The following is an 18,836-nucleotide window of genomic DNA, read 5'->3' on the forward strand; positions in this document are numbered from 1 at the left end:
TGGACTTCATCAGTGAGCCTCTTCAATCTTCAAAGAAAACATCCTCACATAAATCACCGACCCATCAGGTAGAGGAGACAGACAAAGGATGTAAGTGTGGACAAAAAGAACCAGTCAAGTGTCTGACCTGACATCTTTTACTGCATCATTCTTCCTTGGTCCTTAAAAAAATAAAAACTTGCAAAACAATGAAAGCACGGGCTACCTCTCTGAACTGTTATGTAGTGCCAAGTCTGCCTGTCACCAGGAGACAAAGAGAGGTGGACACAAAGGCTCTGCCAAGCGATGATGGGACATAAATTAAAGCACAGTCTATGAGGAGGGACGCTGAAGTGTGTACTAGCAATTTCGGAGAAACAATGCTTCGATTGTTCTTCTGTTTGAGACTAATCTTATTGAAGGTGAAGTTTTCCTTGTATCCGACAGCTCTTCACAAAAATGAAACATTTTTCTCTTCAAGTACATCCAAAGTAAGATGCTGAAGTTTAGGTGAGGGCTCCAAAAGTAACTATAATAGACCTCAAAGAGAAAGGTTCTATTACATAGCTTTCCTTCGTTCAAACTCTTTATTATCCCAAACATGTCTTGAATAATTTTTTTCCATGAGTCCGGCCAACAGCTTTAGCAATAACCGAACTTCTATTTGACCAAATAAGCTCAGCTCAAGCAGTCTTGTGAAATCCAAGGGAAAAAATTAATTATAATAAAGTTGCTACATTCTTGTTCCTGGGATCATGTTTTTTATTATAATGACCGGTTTAGCAACATGAATGTCACGGAAGTAACTAACCACTTTCTAATCAGACGTCAGGCCTATTCTACAAGTTGAAACTCATGACCATTATGGGCACCATTATGGTGGCTTGAATCTCAGACAGGCAGAGCACAGGCCCTAAAAGTAAAGACACTACCACTGGTGGGTATCACTCTGTGCTGTACATAGGTAACCTCTAACAGCGTGTCCTTACACCCGTAGATTACTATAGCCTCATCCTCTTGCTGTCCCATTGCTTACTGTCACATCCGTTACTGAGTGCAATTGCTGTCACTGTGCTCTTCCTTTTGGCTTTTAAACATTCTTGTCCTTAAAAGTATTTTCATTAAATAGGAAAATAAATTAAAGCCAACAAAATGAACTAAAACCACAGACACCTTAATCAATTCAGTGTTTGCCTTTCTTTTATTTATAAAAATAAGCATTTCTAAAGCTGTGATGGATCATTAAGTTAGTGGGACAGTCTTACTGTTACCAGGGCCTGGCCCCATTACGATACCAGTCACTCTAAGAGACCAGAGGAGATCTCACAGCCTGGGCGATCAGGCCACGCCCCTCTGCAGCTCACTCTCTCTGGGACATAAAGTTAAATGAGAATCTGAGTGGTTTTAAGCCGTTGTAGCCCCTAATTTCTAATCACACCTAATACCTCACTCCTCTGTGCTTCTTGTCACAAGGGCTATCACAGACTAACTCACTAGCTCCTGTGGAACTCTCAGGATATAAAAGTCAAATATTTTCCTTCATTCAGGAGATGTCTCTAAAGACTTTCCTCTGGGCTTTCTCCTGTAAAGTGTCCAGTGAGGTCCTCTCTTTGACCTTAATCATTCCATCTTCACAAACTCCTCTGGAGGACTTAAAGGGAAGTCCTTTAAGTCCTTTAAGGCCTTAAGTCCCCTTTAAGGCCCTATCCTGTTGTCTGTGACAGGATAGACTTCAGGAAGTGAAATGGAAACCATAAGAGAACCCGCTTACTGAACCACTCTCCAGCTCACGCATACAATCTTATTATCATTAATAAAAGAACTTGAGCCCAGCCAGGATGGTGCACGCCTTTCATCCCAGTACTTTGGAGACAGAGGCAGGCAGATCTCTGAGTTCAAGGCCAGCCTGGTCTACAAAGAGAGTCCAGGAAGTCAGGGCTATGTTACATAGAGAAACCCTGTCTCGAAAAAACAAAAAACAACAACAAAAAAAATCACATCGGCTGAGTTACTAATTTGGATCTATCACCAAATGCCCATGAATAGTTTTGTACATGTCCCTTAAAGGATATAGACATAAATTTCTCAGTCAGTGAGATGACTCAGCAGATAAAGGCAGTTGTCACCAAGTCTGATAACCTGGATCTAATTACTGCAACACACACACTAGAAGGAGAAAACCAACTCCTACAAATTGTCCCCTGACACACACACACAAACAAACATACACACACACAATTTTAAAATAAATCTTTAAAATATTCTCCTAATCTTGATTTTGAGAAATCTGATTACTTGTAACTCAATGTAGTTCTTTGAATGTCTTAGATACAAACTCTTATCATTTTCATTAGATTTCATAAGCATCCAGCTTGGTTCAGCCATTAAAGGTGAGGCTCACAAGCAAAAATAAATATCCAGCCATAATTACTTCATCACAGTAATACAAGGGACAGATTAATACCTTTCTTGTTGTCCTTAGAAATATGCAGGCATAAAATTTACACATCAGGCCATTTACAGTGCCTAGCATGAATAATACAGTGTAACGGTTATAATAATAAATGCATATTGTCTTAATTATGATCAATAATCAGAATTATCAAGTTATTAGGAAACCTTTAGGCTTTTATTAAAAATCCTAGGCAGTAATCACATGACTTTACTATATTAAGAAAAGTGAACCTTTATCCCATCTCAAAGGAATCACATTAGAAATCTCAAAATGAATCTTTGAAAAACAGTCTAGTCATTCTTAAAAATTATGAATTGATTTAGAGCTCCTGGTAGGCTTGAGGAAGCACAAAGTGAGACTCACCTTTAAATGCTTGTATCTGGGGTTTCGGGTGGGACTCAAAGTTTGCCTTCCTAACTATTTCCCAGGTAATCTGTTCCTGCTTCCCAAGGTCACACGCAAGAACACCGTATTAAATGGATGAACAGACCCACCTGAGGGTCAACCCGTTTCCAGCATCTGAGTGATTATTTTTCCCCACTCTGAATCAGTTTAACGCAAGTGATAATTTCCCACATGAGAAGCTTGCAAACACGTAATTGAATATTTCCTGTAAAATGTTTCTTAGTACTGATCCAGCATCCAGAAATCTACATTCTCCTTCGTGGCTGCTCGGGGATCTGCTGTGCTTAAATACAGTAGTGGTCCACAATCCTCCTTCAGCATTCGGCAGAGTCCCAGAAGGAGAATTTTATTGTAGCATTCGGCCTTTCAGAGCTGCTCGCATCGTTGCATTTTATGCTAGTCCCTATTCCCATGAACCCTGAGTCTCATTAAAGCAGGAAAACACTGCAATTGAAACCACCCAAACAAAGAAGCCAAGGGTATCCACAAGATGCTAATAGCTGTCTCCTTCTTCCCCCTGATGTTTAGTGTGTCAAACTTCCAACAGGGAATGGATGCAAACAAAAATCTTATTAAGGTCAACAATAAGTGGGAAGGAAAACCAAGTAGGACATAGGACATGGTACCTTGAGTTAGGCTAGCATCCTGTGCAGTAGAACAGAAAGAAACTGGTCCCTCCTGAGACGCATCTGATAGGACATATGCTGTGCAAGAAAATGTAGCAGACCAGATCAGGAGGCGACGAGAAGCATCAACAGGATGGCTTTCAGATCTCTAGCGCATTGAAATAATAAATCGGGGCAAACTAAGCAAGGTCTAGAGATTTGCTGTATCCCACCAGCCCTGTAACCAACAATGTCGTAGTACACACTTTCACACAATTTCTTAGAGAGTACGGGCTAGAGAGAGAGCTCGGTTTAACGTGCTTGCAATGGGAGCCTTAGGACATGAGTCTGGTTCCCAAGACCCAGTTAAAAGCCGAGCATGTTTGGGTGCACTTTAGTTCCAGTACTGAGGAGGCAGAGACGGGTATTACCCTAGGCTGATTGGCCAGTCACCCTCATCCAATCAGTCCCAGGTCCTACAGAAAGACAGGACAAAACAAAGCAAGGTGGATGGTTCCTGAGGAGCAACACTGGAGGCTGCCCTCTGCCCTCTGCCCTCTGCCCTCTGCCCTCTGCCCTCTGCCCTCTGCCCTCTGCCCTCTGCCCTCTGCCCTCTGCCCTCTGCCCTCTGCAGGATGATATACACAAAGGGCAGATCTCTGGTTCAGTGCTCTGACCAAAATAAAATAAAACTTAAAAATGCAAATGGAAAAAAGATAGACATCATATGAAATAGTGTCAACTTTTAGATCTGGGTCTCAGCAGGTGAAACACAACTGTCTCACTTGTCCCGTGTCCCCTACTTTAAGCCACAGAGGGCAAGACAACCAAGGCAGGTAAAGACAAGCCGGGAGCTGTGTGCATTGGACAGGGCAGTTTGAGAGGAGCCTGTGAGGTTGGCATGTCTGACTAAACGTTTGTGTTTAACGTGGCTCCTCTCAAGCATACAAAACATCATTATTATAGTCAGGTTGCTTTGCTACTCAACATATTCTAGGGTTTACAGATGCTTAAATATTATATTATCAATTGCCTCAGTTTCTCCAACTTCAATGAAACTTCTTTCCAGACACTTGACCAGTCCAACAACCTCTCATATGATTTTTTTAATGCACTTTATGCGGCTCCTTGAAAAAAACTACAGTGCTACTATTGCAAATCATGCATGTGCCTATATAACTGATATTCAAATTAGATATTAGAAAATGTTTTTAAAATAAATAGGTACAACAAAAACATCTTAATTGCCATTAGAAGACAACTTTAAAATAATTTATTTATGTAGAGAAGTTCTTGTTTTTTTTTCCCAGGGTCTAGGGATGTGACTCAACTGAACAAGCATGAGGAACTGAATTTGGATCCCTGGTACCCACTAAAAAGTCTAGGAATTAGACACATACACACACACAGAGAAAGAGAGAGAGAGAGAGAGAGAGAGAGAGAGAGAGAGAGAGAGAGAGAAGTGCTTGTTTTTCCACTCAAAGGCTCACAACTTATTTGTAAATGGATGGTAATTTCTTTAAACATTTTTAAATGTTTGTACTGTATTTGAAGAATACCTAAAATGTTAATAGCAGTTCAAAAAGAACATTTAGATTTAACCTGATGGTGCACTAGGTCTTGAGTCCTCAGATGGTGTAACTCTTTGGTCATCTGTATGTTCCTCCCGGTTATGCAGACTTTAACTGTAGCTGTAGCACACACTAGTCAACCTATGTTCATCAACAGATGGCCATTGTCCAGTATTGACCTGTGTCTTCTAGTCAGAATGTTCAAGAGCAAACTCTATACAGAATGTCATCTCAACTATAAACACTTTGTCTTCTGTGCATCATCTCAGAAGTCTGTGTTCACTAACCACATTCTTTCAAAGTCAATAATTTCTTCATAACATGAAAATATTTCATGTGCATTTCTTTGAATCAGAACTCTTCCTCCAAAGCCCATGCAACGCATTAAGACTCATTTATTTTTGTAATGGTTGTCCCCAATCTATTTACTCTATTAATATATACAAACAAGTACCACACATTGTGCACTTTAAATTAATTATTCCTACAGGTACATGTAAATTTTTCTTTATTCCCTGCATATGCCACAAACTGGCATGTTTCGAGGACTTTACATAAGTCTCAAATTGTTTTAAAGTTTATTGTTATTATATGCATAAATGTGTGTGTGTGTGTGTGATGTATGTGTGGGACACGCATGTGCCATGGTGCAGGTGAGGAGACCAGAGAACAACTTTGTGGAACAAGTTTCTCCTTCTATCTTTACATGAGTTCCGGGGATCGAACCCAGGCCATCGGAGTCTCACAGCAAGAACTTTTACCTGCTGAGCCAGCTTGCAGCCCCAGGCTATTCATAAATACAGCTTTCTGCATGCCCAGCTACTAGACATTATAGAGAGCCAGCATCACACTGCCTCATACTTAACGATGTGGCATCGCCAGCGGGTTCCGATGATGTTGGCCTGTCCCTCATCACTCTTTCCTCTGCTTGAAGATTCACTGGTGATGGCTACCTAGAACCACCATTTCACTTGGAGCTGCCAATGTGGTTGAGGAGTCTGTCTTCTTATCCTACATACTTGCTCATTGATCCACATGAAAAACTTCCCTTCCCAGTTCTTCCAACTAGCTATTATGTTCCATGTTGAGATCTTTTCGAGTCTTCTAATGAGAGATACTTTCCTACCTTCCGGAGTCTAAAATACACTTGCGCCTGTGTTTATATGTAAATCCATGCTCTAGGTGAGCGCCTGGGGAATGTTAAATAATGCTCATAACGAGTCTGATTGTCCTGATGCATAAATTATCCCCAGGCTCACATCCCTTGCTGTAGAAGCGTCATCCATTGCCTTAGCCACATTAACGTTTATAAGCCATCAGGGTCCCATTAAGTTACAGTTCTCCCATGTTCCCATCTGAGTTGCTTATCCCCAGGGAGCAGTTTGTGAGCTGAGAGAACTTGGGTGACAACGGAGAAAACGCATCACTTTTACTTACAAGTTAACTCAGAAATAAAAAGTTTGACAGGAATCACCATAAAAACTACTTATTCTAAAAGTTCATTAACTTTGACTGATGGAGTCAGGGGGGGGAGGGGGTGTTCATGTATGCAGGGGTACCTGCAGGTGTGTGGACACGTGTGTGTACATGGATGTGGAAGCCAGAGGTCGAAGTTCCTCAGGAGTTGTCCATCCTGTCTTCTGAGACAGGGTCTCTCACTGGCCTGGAGGTCACTGAGTCACCTGACTGATTCCAGCTCCCTGGGATTACAAGCACAGGCTACATAAATTCTGAGGTTCTGATGGGGTCCTTGTGGTTACATGGCAAGACTTGCCAGTTGATCCATCTCCCTAACCAATTACTGTACTTTTAATAGGCTAGTTACCTTTTTAATGGTCTTTTATTTTTTCAGTATAATGAAACACAAAGCTCTGGGACCTAGGCTTGCTGTCAGTGGAGACACTGACTAGTCAGTATTGTGACGACAACCAGAAAAAACTCATGAGCTTACCTTGATTCCTGGGGCTGCCTTGAGGAAGTCAGAAAGACACAATAGACAAAAGAAAGCATCTTCAGCAAATGGCGTTGGTCACATTGGATGTCTGCCTGTAGAAGAATGCAAATAGATCAGTATTTATCACTCTGTACAAAACTTAAGTCCAAGTGGATCAAAGACTCCAACATAAAACCAGACACACTGAACCTGATATAAGAGAAAGTGGGAAATAGCCTAGAATACAGTGACACAGGAGACAACTTTCTGAACAGAAAAACTGATAGTACAGGCACTTAGACCAACAATTAATAAGTGGGATCTCAAGAGATGTAAAAGCTTCTATAAGGTGAAGGATACCTTCAATCAGAAGGTGTCAATCAGAAGCAGCCTAAGGAATAGCAAAATATTTTTTTTTACCAAGTCCACATCTGATGGAAGTTTAATATCCAAAATATATAAAGAACTCAAGAAACTAAATATCAAACAACCAAATAATCAAAAAAATAATAATTCAATTAAAAATGGGTGCAGATCTAAACAGAGAATTTCCAATAGAGGGATCTCAAATGGCTGAGAAACACTTAAAGACATGTTCAACATCCTTACCCATTGGGGAAATGCAAATCAAAACTACTTTTAGGTTCCATCTGAAACACCTGTCAGAATGACTAAGATCAATAACACAAGTGACAGCTTGGGATGGCAAGGATGTGGAGCAAGGGGAACACTCCTTTGTTGCTGGTATGAGTGCAAACTTGCACAGCCACTATAGATATCAATATGGCGGTTCTTCAGAAAATCGGGAATCAATCCACCTCAAGACCCAGCTATACCACTCTTTGGCATATATACAAAGGATATCCTGCCACAAGGACACTTGCTCAACTATGTTTATTCATAATAGCCAGAAACTGGAAACAAGCTAGATGCACCTCAACTGAAGAATGGATAGAGAAAATGTGGTACATTTACACAATGGAATAATACTCAACTGCTTAAAAACAAAAAACAAAAACCCATCATGAAATTTCCAGGCATAAGGATGGAACTCGAAAAAAAAATCATCCTAAGTAACAGAGACCCAGGGAGACAAATATGGCACGTAGACACTTATAAGTGGATATTAACTGTTAAGTAAATGATAATCAAGCTACAACCCTCAGACCCAGAGAGATTAGGCAAAGAGGAGGGCTATAGGAGGAAAGCATGACTCTCCCTGAGAAAGGGAAATAGAATAAATCCTCTGGGTAGACTGGGAATAGAAAGGGACCAGAGTAGGAGTGATCAGGTGTCTCGAAGGGATGGAGGGAGAAAGTGGGAGGAGCAACAGCTGGAACTCGGGAGTGGGGGGGAGGGGCAGCATTTGGAGGGCAGTGTGGAAATCTTTGCATTCCATCAAACGTGAGACATAGAGAAAGATAGTGTATTACTTCTACTAAAATAACTGTTTGAAACAGATGTGACTTTCAGAGAAAAGACATGCACATGTTTGAACAATGATAGTAGCAAAGATCTGAGGGCATAAGACTAAGTAAAAGCCATTTACCGAGCAGAACACACCATGAGCGGCCATGAATCTTTACCTATGGCAAATTCTTGGTAGTTCTTCAAAATACATCTCCAGACATTGTCCCTCTTTTTGAAAAGTACACCTTCCAAATTCAGAACTTTTTTTTTTTAAACCTCCTACCTCCTCAAAGGGCAATTCTGCCTATCTTCTTTCATTTGTTAACCAAGCTTCTCAAAAGAATAATTGGGACCCTGCTTTGAAATGGCAGAGAGAAAAGGAGAGGAGAGGAGACAAAGAAAGATAAAAATCAAAGAGTATGAGCTGGGGTCTTAGGCTTAGCAAAACTAAGGCTCAGAGAAACAAATCATTAATTTTTTTTAAATTAATTCTTCTTAAATCAAAGGCACAAGGAAGTGGTGAGAGCATAGGAGAACGGGGCGCGGGAGGGGGCAGGGGGTGGCGAGGGAAAGACCCGAGGCCTGAAAAGCATCATAGAAAGAGATGTTGTTGGCTTTGCAAACCCCTGAGTGGTTGTGAAGAGGGAGATTCCCAAATGCGGAAGAGATACTGTTTGAATTCTATCCCCAGGAGTACCTGAACCCCCAAGATATTCTCCCTCATATGAACAGGGTAAGCCAGTGCTTACTTCCTCACTCCACAGCAGTCTGAGATAGGTATGTTCTCAGGGGAAAAAAAAAAAAAAGGAAAGCTGTGAGTTCCCACGGAATGGTAGGCCCTTCTGACGTGGACCACCACAGCAGTCCTCTGCCCTTGCTGAGCATCACAGCTGTGGTGGTTTCCGTGGGAATCATCTCTCAGAGGCCGATACAGTGAGCACGTGGTCCCCAGCTGGTGCTGCTGTTTGGTAATATTGTGCAGGTGGGGGAAGTGGATCACTAGGGGCGGCGGGCTTTAAAGTCGGATAGCCCTCTTGACGCTTGTTTTTAAAACTTGTTTAGTTGAGGTATTGATGCCTTTACCTCCGTTCCATGAACCCTTTAACCCTGGGTAAGAGAGAAAGAAGGTTAGGGAGAGAGGGGAGGCAGAACCCTTTACTTCTCCTGGCTGCTTAGGATCAATTGGATTATTTGGGGGAAGTACCAATCTCTGTCGACAGCAAACGCAGAAGCCGTCTCCTCAGAGCCTACGTGTTGAACCATTTCTCTCCGAGCCACCACACCTTCTGTCTGTGGTCTCTCCATACTGCTACATGCCACAAGCCACATGCCACCACCGCACGCTACACGGTCTGTCTCCAGGCTCTTGTATTTATGTCCCTTAGAGTCCTAAACCACGCCCCTCCCCGTGCAGCACGAACTAGCAAAGACCACGCCCCGCACAAGGCAATTTACAGCTGTGGGCAAACGAAAGCCCAAAGTAAAAAAAAAAAAAAAAAACACCACACGTTGGGATCAAAACAAAAACATATTTCCATAACAGAACCGAGTTTACAAAGAAACCAACGCTTCCATTACATAGCCGATCCCAACTACCTGTCCTCTCAGAGTTTCCAATGTAGCCAGACCCTTCACACTCCGGCCAGCGTATCCTCCCTGCCTTGGTGAGCTGAAACCCCTTAAACCAGGAATCAAAATAAACACTGTCCTTTAAGTTGCTTCGGTCACATGTTTGGTCACAGCAATAAGAGCACAAACGCTAGCTGACTCCAGTAGGGGACATGTGGCTAGTCCTACACCCAGGCAGATAAGAAAAAGTCCTTGACATGGAGTAAATAAAAGGTGAGCTAATTGTACCTATTTGAAAACCAACTGACCAGTTGGCTGCCTCTGTGTCCTTTTAAAATTTTAAACTGGTTTGGGGGCTTTACAAATAAAATAGAATTCTTTCCATCACAAGATTTTTAGTTCCAAATCGGAAGCCGTACTTTTCCTGCACCGTCTTTTTTATCCTATTATTAATTCTTCTACCTCAACCCGCTCTTTTTTTTTCCCCCAGACTGGCATAAAGGTTTCTTTGACAATTGTATCAAAAGGTATAAATAAAAAACTAACTTAAAAAACTAAATAGCAATGAGCTGTATCTACTACTAGGTAGCTACCATGTGCCAAGGTTCTTACTTTCAAAAAGAATGTTCTTTAGTCCTGTCACCAGAAGTCCCGAAGGCGGCACACTGAAGCCGACAGACAGCATGGGTCCTCACGCATGCAGCAAGCTCACGTTTCAGGAACTGTAGACGCTAACGGTGCTGCCCCATTAGCATGCAGTCAGAAGCCCATCTTCACTTTGCATGATGCAAAGAAACGTTAAAGCGAGTCAGCTCAAGCCCGGTACAGACACCGAGCACCTCCCATAATGAAGTAAAATTAGATATTAAACCAATATTTGAAAGCCGTCACTGCTAGTCAAAAATCCTCGAAATTCCAGCTCAAATATGAATTAGAAGAAAACAGCAGTTGTGCAAAGACTGCCTTCTAGTAACAACAGTCTGGCCTCAGGATACAAGCACTAGAAATCTCAGGGTCACCATCTACCCAAAATCTTAGTCTAAGTTCCAGACGATGGAACTGCGTGTTAGAAACCGTAGTTTCTTCTCTTTGGAAAGGCGGCGCCTTCCAGTGATCTGCAGCCTTGGATTCTTCTGGTGAGCTGGACTTTCTTACTGTGACTCAGATAACACAAGGGAGCTGACGCTGCACAACACTGTGGGTAATTAAAATCCTCATTATCGCCTTCCCAGAACACATACAGGGAAAGTCACGTGCAGACTCCGTCCTGCGCGTGAGTTGCCGGGTTTGCATTTTTCGGTTATTCTTTCTCTTAGGGAAGGAGGGGGTCCACTTGAAATTAAGGGACTTCTTGCCTTTCTGTAATTTTGTTTACAGAACTGATGGACTTTTAAAAATGTGTTGATTTTTATTTCGTGTATATGGTATATACAGGCATCACAGGCATGCAACCCCAGAGTAGGCCAGAAGAGGGCGTTGGATCCCCCGGCACTGGAGTTAGCAAGTGTCTGTGAGCCACCATGTGGGTGCTCAGAATTGAACCTAGGTCCTCTGGAAGAGCAGTCAATAACCTTAACCACTGAACCATTCCTCCAGCCCTACAAAGTCGATATTTTAATGAGAAATGAGATATTGTCGTTTTGGAAAGACTGTGCAGAATATTACGTTCTACAGCCCTCCACTTACACAGTTACCCTGACAGGCGTCTCAGCTCTCCACCTTGAACAACAGGGCTGGATCCCAGCTTCCAAGCAATGATCCTCTCCGCATTTGCCGCATCCAACCCCGAATTTCCTGCGTTCTAAAATTCCCCCCAAACCTCTTCGGGGGCCCACCAGAGTGGGTGTTTATGGATGAATGTACTTTTCCCACTGAGAGAACCTAAATTGTATCTGAATAATTCTAGGTTATTGTCACCTTGTCTTCCTGTCTTCTCAGGCTGGGAACAGTCCCCTCTATCTATCCGGTTACCTTGAATATATTTATAGAGTGAGGCTGGTTCCCAGGAGCCTCCTTCTTTGTAGCCTATGATTGCTTTGCTGGAGGGAAGCGAATGGGGAGGGATCGTGCATTCTTTCCCCCTTTAAAAAAAAAATAAAGCAACTCAGATTTAAGGTGTCACACTGTTTTATTGGGAAGTATAAAAAAGAACTGTTTTTACGGTGTCATTACAGTGGCAAAGAGGAAGGGCTCTGAAGAATACTCCTCCTGCCTTAGGAGACCAAATAGCTTAAGACAGGAGCTATCAAGCGATCTTATGCTAAACTGTTTATCAGGCAACAGAGAATACAGTTGTTTTCTCTAAAGAAGGGCCTGGCCCTGCATTTCCTGAATATTGAAATCACCACTGTGGAAATTAATACTGAAGGGAAGATTCATTTGATAATCCAGTTGAGGACACACGCTCCAGACTAAAGGAATTTTAATTTCAACCATCTGATAGACACACACAAACACGCACACACAAAATGTTACTGAAAGACTTTATCTCCATCTGTGGGGTTTAGCTGCATAAAATTAATAAACCATGTTTTGTTTATGTCTGTTTTTCTTAATAATTACTGTCTTGGACTAACCATTCCAAACTCTAAACAGATAAAAACTGTTGATTCTCGCTACTTCCTTTTCTAGATAGAAGACCTCTCCTTCACTAACACTATGTCACAGCTTGGCTTGTGTATACCATATACATAATAATTGTATAAAACAACAGGTTGTATTATAAGAGTTTCATGCACATATAAAATGTACTTTGTGGCCAGAATGTGATGGTGCACACCTTTAATCCTAATACTAAGGGAGCAGAGACAAGATCTCAGTCCCTGGTCTACATACTAAGTTCCAGGCTAGCCAAGACTGCATAACAACTCTGTCTCAGAAAAGAAAAAGAAAAAGGATTTTGATCATATTTAAACCCCACTACCCTCCCTTTCATCTCTCCCACTAACTCCCTCACAGAAGGAAATTTTAGCAATATTTATAGTCAAGGTGTCTTCACTGCCATCAACTCTTCAAGTGGTCGCTACTGCATTTAGAACCAAGTTCAGGAGTCTGGAGAGATGGCTCCAAGGTCAATAGCACTTGCTGATAGTCCAGTCACTGTTTTAGAGGCGGTAGGACCTGGGAGGACGGAGGAGATCAAGGAGGCCAACTAAGGTCTCAATGCAACAGCCGAGTTTATTCAGAGCTTAGACAACTTAAACTCTGCGACTCAAAACAGGTCACATGAGCAAAGTTCTCATGCATTCAAACTGTATGCAATCACAAGGACAAGCCACACATGGGGCGGGTGGCAGGGAGAAGCCAACCGTGTTTTTCCGCGGAAGAATATAGAGGATAGTGTAAGCATTTAATTGAAAAACAACCCGCAAGCAATAATGAGTAATCTGAAGTAAACTCACTCCTCTCTGCTACACCTAGGAGGAGCAGAAAAATGCTTGTCATGAACAATTCCATATTTGGGGAAACTGAGGTCACAGGACTCTCGTCTTGATTTCTTAGAAGCACTCAGAGTTCTCCTCACATGACTTCATTCCTGGACCATGTTCCTACACAAGATCTATTCCCCAGCGGCCACGCTGGGCAGCTCACAACTGCCTGTAACTCCAGCTCTGGGGGATCCAACGCCCTCTGCTGGTCTCCATGAGTACCTGCACACAGTTAGTATACACAGGGGTACACATAAATAAAAATAAAACAAAACGTAGCTTGAAAACGTTCTTTTCCCCCCTTGGATGACATGAGCCCATATCAAGTTCCCCACCCACCCTCCCTAGGGCATCTGCACACCCTGTCCCCTTTGTCTGAAATGCTTCTCTCCCCACTCTTCCCTGAGACTGGCATTTTTCTTTATCTCAGTTCTCCAGCTAAAGCCTTGATGAATTTATTCATAGCTTTTAAACTTCGCAATCATTTTATGTTACATTTACTTTCTATGTCAGTCTATGACCCAGAATTTAAGAGGCATTCAACATGCCCCCTCATTTCAGTATGACTCAGGACAATGCCTGTTTCTAAAATATGCTGGATGAATAAATAAGTGAGTGAGCAAATCTGCGGGTGTGGGGTGGGGTGGAGGCTTTTGAAGGTGTGCCTTATTCTTCTTCCCAGTGTGCAAAGTCTGTGCCTGTGTGTACAAGTCTGTTCAAATTAACTTTCAGTCCCTATCTGCAGGAATCAATGAGCATATATTCATTTTCACAAAATAAAAATGCAACTTTGCTCACTCCTTCTCCAGCCCTTTCCCCTTGTTTCCTCCCTTTGAGCATCATGAAAACTCTAAACCTTGTGCAGGGAAATGACTTCTTCATGAGCATATGGCTGGCATGTTCACATACACACTTCTCTCCCATAGAGAAGCCTTTTCATAGAGCATCCCATAATAGCAGGTTTTATCTAATGCCCGATTTGGACCATGATTCTGACAATGGGAGCTAGATAAGAATGGGAAGGGGTTGACCATATCAATCTTCTGTGTGGGCCTCACAAAGGGAGGTGATTCCTTAGTGCCTGGACAGAGAGCCAAGAATTATCCTAAGGCTTGTCAGATCTGTAATCAGAAAATTTATCCAGAAGGCAGCCATCCATTCTCCTAAACTTCAAGTGGCATTGTACCTCTGCAAGCCACCTCACGGGGAGCATTTTTGCTCAGAAGGAGTCATCCTACCTTCTCTCCCTAGCTCTGGACTAGACACTCCAATAGCATTTACTTGATGAATAAATGCTTAATTCCACCACTGATTTTTTTAAATAAATTGCACAATACTTAAATTAAAATACATAGTGATATATGGGAGGATCCTTAATATACTTACCATAAAGAAATAAGAGTTTGAGGTGATATGCTAATTACCCCAAGTTAGTGATTACACTCCCATGCATGAGCCAAAATTTCACATTTTTGCCTTGTAAGTACATACAAATATTATCTGACAATCAAGAAATCCTACTTTTTAAGAAGATTAGACAATAGGAGGGTGATTTATTTAGAAGAAGCCACTCACTGAGATAGGAAGAAGGGCAGGAGAGTTTGGGGCGTGACTATGCTCAAAATACTTTATGTACATGTGAGTGTGTGTGTAGTTGTGAAAGGACAATAAATCAGTTGAGTTCTTTCTCACCAACCCATACTTTCAGACCGAGCCTAGGGACCCACTGTTGTCCTGGATGTCCTTCCTAGTCACCCTGAGGCATTCAGAAATCTGTATGACACCCTATGCTAATACATTTTTATTTTAATGTAATGTTCTATATTTCAGCTTGCTCTTGGCACATCATAGTATGTCTTGCAAATTACTCTGTGACAGGGCATCATATCTGCAATTCTTCCAAAAATGACATAAAATTTCCGCTTACTTTCTCATTCTCCACTGCTGATCACAGAGGTTAACACCTTAAAGAAGGATGACAGAATCCATAAAGCACACATAACGAAAACTCATCACATACTACCAAATTCCCATCCATGGTACCAATGGCTTAACAGCCCCACTAGAACCCAGAGCGCATAGCTGTTACCCACACTTACTAACGGCAATCTCTGAACATAGCCATTCTGTTTAATAAAAGGCACTTAATAGAAAAGCATTCCACTGAGTTCTTAGTGTAAAAATTATCATGAAGGTTGGTCTTATTCACGAGTTTAGTGAAGTCATAGGGTGCTAGTCAAACATTATTTCAGGATGTGCCTCTAAAGATGTTTCTAGAAGAAACTGGAATCTGAATTGTTAGACGGTGCGATGGCTAATCTTGGTTGCCAATTTAGCTCCATCTTGGAATCAGATGAATCCCTAGCATCTGTGCACACCTGTGAGGGACACTCTTGATGGGATCATTTGAGCTGGGAAGACCCACCCTAAATTTGGGCCACACCTTCTGGTTGCAGCCCACACAAAAGGACGTGGAAAAGGGAGGCTTTTGCTTTGTGCCTGCTTGTCCTCGCTGTCATTGGCAAGTTCATCTACCCCGCTGCTGAAGCATTCGTTGCTTCGCCGGTGTTGGAACCTGCTTCTTCAGAATTCCAGCACAGACTGAAGCCCAGCAGCTCTCTAGGAATCCTCTGGGACTCCAGCATCAGATTAGGACTGCTGAGCCATCCAGTCTCGTGAGCTGAACCACTTCCAGATTCTTGGCTTTTATATCGGAGACAGCCACTGTTGGAGTAGCCAAGCCACAGCCTGTAAGTCACTATGATAAATTCCATTTTTTTAAAAAACATTATATATAATTTGTTCTGTTTCTTCAAAGAACTCTAGAGTAAATTTGATTGCCCTCTTCCCTCTCTCTTTCAGAACTATGTGACCTTAGCCTTATTTTGGCCAGACACTGGGACTTACATTATGGTCCTGGTTCAAGCCTTCAACTCAAACTAAAATCAGCACCACCAACTCTCCCAAGTGTCCAGAAGACTATTGATTCTCATCCTCAGCAACATGTGAATCAATTTCTTATAATAAATCAGGTGAATATCCATATATCTGTGTGTGTGTATATATATATATGAAGAGAGAGAGAGAGAGAGAGAGAGAGAGAGAGAGAGGAACAGAACCAATAAGAGGTCTCGTGTGTGTGTGTGTGTGTGTGTGTGTGTGTGTGTGTGTGTGTGTGTGTGTGCATGTGTGTGTCTGTCTGTCTGTCTGTCTGTCTGTCTGATTGATTGGTTCTCTTTCTCTGGAGAGCCCTGGCTAATGCAATATGCATCTGATGTTAGTATATACATTTATTGAACTTCAGTGTTTCACTTTTATGTGTATTGTCCTTTCTGATCCTTTCTCTGTTTTTATTGGATTATTAATACTCTTAAGTATTTCAAATGTTTCTCTTTGAAAATCCTAGGTTTTGCCCCTTTGCCTGGAAAACATAGTAAAAAAAATATTTTTCCTGTGTTGTCACTTATATTTAACTCTGTGGGACCACTTTCCACATATTGTTTATCTTAATGGAATCAAATTTAGCAGTGGCTCCTCTCCTGAAGAAACGGCGTGTCAGATGCTGTTTGAAATCCATTAGATTCTTTATTGGAACCACACGAAATGTATACATGAACTCGGAAATGAAATACATATTTAAAATATTGAGCTTTCTATCCAGGCAAATGGCATATATTTTATTTTCTTGGTATGTTTTTATGTCCTCAAAAAAAAAATTTAATCACAAAAGTATTTATGTGACTTTGTGAAACGCACACACAAAAGAGAGATGCAATATGTCAATATAGCTAAATGTGGGTTGGACAGATTTGTTTTCTTCAAGAGGTTGTGGTTCCTATTTGCATTAGAAACAGACAAGACCCTCACATACAGAAAAACAAGTTAGTCATTTGAGTTACAACATTGCCCCAAATGACCTGTAGCTGCACTTTTCTTTACTCTTTTATACAGTCCACAAGGCAACCTTCTATTTCTATCATAGAAGGCCAACACATGGAAAGAGAATCATCTGCTTACAGTGGTTACAACACATGGATTGTATGTTTTTAGAAATTCAAAATGATTAAAAAATACTATTAAAAATTGTAGGTGAAGTTTATGCTTATAATTTTTTTCTTTTAGAGCCAGGAGCAATAGTACATGCCAGCAATCCCCAGCACTCAGGGTGACAGAGGCAGGTGGATCTCTATGTTTTCAAGGCCAGCCTGGTCTATAAATCAAGTTCAGGACAGAAAAGGCTACAGAGAGAAACCCTGTCTCAAAAAAAAAAATATATATATATATATAATATATTCCTTTAGTAAAGAAATTATTTTAGTCAACTGAATTCTCCAAAACAGAAGCAGTGGCTTTGGACTAAATCATGTTACTGTAAGTACTACCTTAAGTGGACTATTTGAATCCCAATTATCCTATAGAATATCAGAGTACATAAAAGTAAGAAAATGTACCTTGAATCAAAATCCCCAATGGATTCTGTTTTGAAAAAAAAAAATCATGTACCTAGTCAAATATCAAAATACAAATATGAATGAAAATAAAATATAATTATGAACAAGCAAGGCTGTGCTGTAAAATGTGCATTGGCATTAAGTTTCAGGTGTGCACTTAGAGATTAAAAAGAAAGTGAATACAGGGAAGGTATGGAGAATTCCTCTTCACCGCTTTATAACAGTTACAAAATTAACGGTGCCTGAATCCCTGTAACCACAGTAAGAAGAGCAGTAATTATTCTTCTGGTCCTGCAAGTGTGTCCATCATCGTGGATACAATTGCTGCAAATTAGGAAAGCTGACCCTGCTGCCCATGACCGTACAATGGCATTTAATACATAATAATGATGGCTGATGATGGCCTCTCTGGCTTGCCATTTCTTATTTCTGGGGGTGTTAAATATTTCAGTTGCTACATCACATACACGATGCTCAACTTTCTCTCCCTTTCTTCCTGTCTCCTTCAGGCCACTTCATCATCCTCGAACTGATAGTGCGTGCTCCCCTTTCTCTGTAATAAACATCCAAATTCTTCTTCCTCTACTCTCCAGCACTGTTGGAGCTCGGCTTCAGAGTCCCGAATTCATTGTTTCTTCTTACAAACTGGCTTCATTTTCATACCCTTCACCCTCCTTTCTCACGCTCCTCTCTTCCTGCTCTTCTTTGACAGAGATTTTTTTTAAAAAAAAAAAACTCCTTCTTTGGTTGTTTTTTTTTTTTTTTTTAATCTCATTTCCATTTTATTTTACAAGTGTCAGCTCTCCTGGTCGTGTTCTTTCCTAATAACACCTTTCAAGTCCTCCTCGTGTGTGCTCATCAACAGGCGTTACAATTATAAAATCACACTGTGATTTTCAACTTCAGTGATACTTTGAAAACACAGTTATTCTACGGCAGTTGTTAAATTCATTATATATCAACCCTGTGCAAGAGGGCCGTGTCTTTACAACTATGAGATGAGGAGAAGACAACTGCCCATCGTGAGGAA

The 18,836-nt window shown here is 41.3% G+C and overlaps 1 long non-coding RNA gene across 1 annotated transcript; it reads right to left on the reverse strand.

Annotated features, from left to right (window-relative positions):
* Positions 1-488: 488 nt before the first annotated feature.
* On the reverse strand, positions 489-9,701 carry LOC311582844. Its single transcript, XR_014774270.1, has 3 exons — positions 9,563-9,701; positions 6,967-7,061; positions 489-519 (listed from the first exon to the last, which is right to left on the reverse strand). It is a non-coding gene; the product is annotated as an uncharacterized lncRNA (long non-coding RNA).
* Positions 9,702-18,836: the final 9,135 nt, after the last annotated feature.

This window comes from Acomys minous, assembly GCF_964271855.1.
Source record: "Acomys minous genome assembly, chromosome: 14".
In the NCBI taxonomy this organism is placed as follows: Eukaryota; Metazoa; Chordata; class Mammalia; order Rodentia; family Muridae; genus Acomys; species Acomys minous.